At 39.1% G+C, this 4,201-nt stretch overlaps 1 non-coding gene across 1 annotated transcript; it reads right to left on the reverse strand.

The window, feature by feature from the left end:
• Positions 1-3,526: 3,526 nt before the first annotated feature.
• Positions 3,527-3,633, reverse strand: LOC131257060 (small nucleolar RNA R71). Its single transcript, XR_009177082.1, has one exon. It is a non-coding gene; the product is annotated as a small nucleolar RNA R71 (small nucleolar RNA).
• Between the last annotated feature and the right edge of the window lie 568 nt (positions 3,634-4,201).

The raw sequence follows: 4,201 nt of genomic DNA on the forward strand, positions 1-4,201 counted from the left end.
ATTGAACGCCATACCTGATCAGGGTCAAATATTGCATATCAGACCCCAGTAATTGCCTGATTTTACGTACATGATAAGGTTTAATGCCATATTTTAATCCTGTTTTTATTACAGGATGAAATCAGGAGTGTGTACTGAAAGATGATGTTAAGAACATGGATTTGGTGCTCCAAAATTACCAGAGCACGGGATGGACTCCAGAAAACCAATAGTGAAGATTTTACACGCCTGAGATCTGAGGAAAGCACGATAAAGAGGCCCGAAACGGGTCCAAAATGCAAGATCACATGGTTCTCACCATCCAATTGGCTCGAAACTCCATATATGGCCTGGACGCCATAAATAAACTGTACATAATAAATTTCAACCATTGGATATCTCGAGAAGTGGGCCAACGGACAGATCAGCCCATTAATCTTCAATTTTAGGCCCACCTACAATTTGGATATACTTCAAAATTGGCCCAGACGGTTTAAATAAGGTGAGGAATAGGATGGACGGATTGGATTTCTCGAAATCATCGTAGTGGACCCCGCATGGGTGGCGTGTGTATTAAAGACACGTGCGCCGGCTGCGCACCGCACCGCTGGGACGGTCAGCACCAGCGCTGACCCGTCTCTCTCTCTCTCTCGCCGCTGCAGCGTCTCCGCAGGCCGACCGCTGTCGTCGGTTGTGGGGCCCATACATTGTCCAAACGGACAATCCAAGCCGTCCACCAGAATTCCAGTGTCCCTAGTACCATAGCCTAGGTGGAGGTATTTGAGAAGACAGTAAATATTGGTTTTTTTTACCCTTCAAACGCAGGTTGAACGGTGGAACAGAAACATTCTGTGTACCACACCAAAATGAAGAAAAACCGTGGGTTTTCGACCAAAATTTCGAGATGAATTCGGTGAACGGATTGGATCTTTCAATATAAAATCCAAATGGGCCTCACCGTTGTCATAGCGGAAGCAATCCGCTGCTCTGTTCGCGTCTGCGAAATCCGGGTTTTGCGGGAGTTTGTGAACCCCACCGGTAGCACGTACGGCCGATCTGATCCGTCCATCGTGTAGAGGGCTTCGAGAGCTTCAAAACCATGTTGACATTCTTCTCTCATGCGTGCACACGTGCGTGATACGAGGCACAAACAGCCGTCTTGTGACGCTCCAAAATCGATTTTGTTGAGATTTCTTCGTGGGTCGCGCTAATGGACCTTCAAAACCACCCATTCTTGATCGAAATTTCGTCCGAATCCAATGGACGTGGTAGATTTTCTAGAAAATACCTCTGTGGGGCCCACCGATCACTACTGCGAAAAATTGCACTTCGAGTCCTTCTACGACTCTGCCACCACCCCAGCCATCCAGGAGCTATAAAAGGGGAGTTTTGGACGTGGGAAAGGCATTGAACCATTCACAACCATTCACAACCAGGGGATTCCAGATCTGGAGCAAGGGAGAGAAGAAAGAGAAGAAAGAGAAGAAAGAAGAGAGAAAGAGATTGTTTGGTTCGACGTTTCTTTTATGAATTTTATTTAATATTTTTTATGGATTTTATGGGTCACTAATCTCTCAGCTAGGGCTGAGATGAAGCCCCTAATTTGATTAGCTCTTGTATTGGTTGATTTACTTTGAACTTCAATTAATTTGTTTCTTTCTTTAAGTGGGCTTTATGGGTTTAAATTCTATACTTCTCCATCTATGATTAAAGTATATATATGGATGTTGTTTGGATGCTTATTATAGGTGCTTGTGTCTGATCAAGAACAAGTTTCCTACAGAGGAAGAAACAGGGTGCTTTAATGAATGTACATTCCATGTACCCGACCAAGGATATGGGATATGTCATTCATGGCATTGCTTAAAGGAATTAGACAGTTTGTATGCCCGATTAAGGACACAGATTGTGCTTTCTCTATTTAAGTGGTATCAATCTAGATCAAGGTGAATCAACAGACAAAACAAGGGTTAGGATAATTAGGGGTGGATTCGAAAGTCCTAGTGCTCTCTCTCTGATTGAATTTTCTTCCCTGTTCTTAATTAATTATTTTTCATAAAATTGTGCTTAGTAATTCATTCCATTATTTGTTGGATTAGTTAAGGAGAATCATAGATTTGAATTGTGACGACCAGTCCTCGTGGGAACGATCTCGTAATACGTACCGTATCTACATCTGATTCGTATACTTGCGAGTTTAAAAATCATTTAAATCGTGTTGGTTTAAATAAAACATCAAGTTTTTGGCGTCGGGACTGTTTTGTTCCAATTGGATTTAGGATTCTCTCTTATCATAATTCATAGTCTTAGGTTTTTTACTAACTCTAGGTTAAATTTTTTTGAAACTAACCTATTTCCTGTTTTGTAGGGACCTGACATAAACTACTAATTTGGTAATCTCCTTCCAAATTTTCTATTTTTTTTTTCTAATTTCTATTTTTAGAATTAAGGTTTTATTTTTTTATTTTTTTTTATTTTTATTTTTTTAGAAAGTTTCTATTTCTAGGCTATTTTATTTTTTATTTTTTATTTTTTTATTTTTTTTATTTTTAGAAATTTCCTATTTTCTAATTCTAGATTCTGATTCTTCTTTCAAGTAACTTTCTATTTTCTAGTTTAGGTTTTATTATTTTTAGAAGAGTCTTTAGGTTTTATTTTTTATTTTTTAGAAAGTTTCTCTCTTATTTTCTAATTTCCTATTTTTTTAGAAATTTTCCCTTTTTAGAAACTAACTTAGCTTTTATTTCTAAGATTACAAACTTTTTTTTTTTAGAAATTAACCGTTGCTTAGGATTTTTTTTTTTCTAGCATTGTTTTAGTAAATTTAATTTATTTTTGTTTTCTTTTTGTTTACAGGAATTAAGGAAGGAAGCTGCTAAATAACATTGACTTCAAAAGGAGGAGCTCTCTATTCTTCAGACATCAATCATCTCCTTTTCCGGGTTCTTTCTTCCCATTCTTAATTACATAGTTTTAACTTGTTTTAGAATCTCATAGTTTCTAGGTCTAGTTTTATTTCTCTTAGGTTGCTTCTTAGTTTAGTTTTCTTTCTTACATTGCAATAAAATAGTTTATGCTAGGACGTAGATCTCTGAATTTAGAACTAGCACCGTTTGATCCGGAGATTGAAAGAACAATTCGTGAAAGATTGAGAAATAATCCTGTTGAAATGGCGAATGAGACTGAAGTTAAAGCTCTCAAAGATTATTCAGCTCCTGTCCAATTTAATGCGCCTTCATGCATAGTGTTGCCAACCACTACGGCAGCACACTTTGAACTTAAACCTGGAGTCATACAATTGTTGCCATCCTTTTATGGATTGGACAAGGAGGACCCATATCATCATGTGAAAGAATTCTTAAACATTTGCTCCACCTTTAAGTTCCAAAACTTCTCAGACGATTCGATCCGCCTACGCCTGTTTCCTTTTTCTTTGAAGGATAAGGCAAAAGCATGGTTGAATTCTCTAGAAGTTGGATCTATCACTACATGGGACCAACTGTCTAAGAAGTTCTTAAACAAGTTCTTCCCCGTTCACAAAACCAATGCCCTCCGTAGAGAAATTACTAACTTCACACAAAAAGAGGGCGAGCACTTTCATGAATGTTGGGAAAGATGGAAGGACTTGCTTCTTAAATGTCCTCACCATGGTTTTGAGAAGTGGCAACAAGTTCAATACTTCTATGACGGTCTGACACCACAGAACCGTCACATGGTTGATGCCACCAGTGGAGGGTCATTCATGACCAAAAGTGATGCCGAAGCGTGGAACTTCTTTGAAACCTTGTGCGAAAATTCCCAGCAATGGGATTATTCAAATAGAGGTGACAGAAGTCCCCAACCACAAAAGAGAGGTGGTATATATGAGATAGGAGTCATGCCAGAGCTGAGTGCCAAGCTTGATAACCTGACAAAGAAAGTTGATGCTCTGGTATTAAATAATGGACCACCACAAACAGCTCAAGTCGAGGCATATGCCACATGTTCTAGTCCTGCCCATCCTATGCAGTCTTGTCCATCTGGTGCAGCATTCCCAGAACTTCTCTCTGAACAAGTTCATGCTATGAACACTTTTCAAAAATCTGGGAATGATCCTTACTCAAACACCTATAATCCAGGGTGGGCTAGACATCCAAATTTCTCTTGGGCAAAAGGACCACAACAAGGAGGACCATCTGGAAATCCTCCTATGCAACCTTACTCCCAAGTTGGCAGTCAACAA

The sequence above is a fragment of the Magnolia sinica genome, chromosome 9 (assembly GCF_029962835.1).
Source record: "Magnolia sinica isolate HGM2019 chromosome 9, MsV1, whole genome shotgun sequence".
NCBI lineage: Eukaryota > Viridiplantae > Streptophyta > Magnoliopsida > Magnoliales > Magnoliaceae > Magnolia > Magnolia sinica.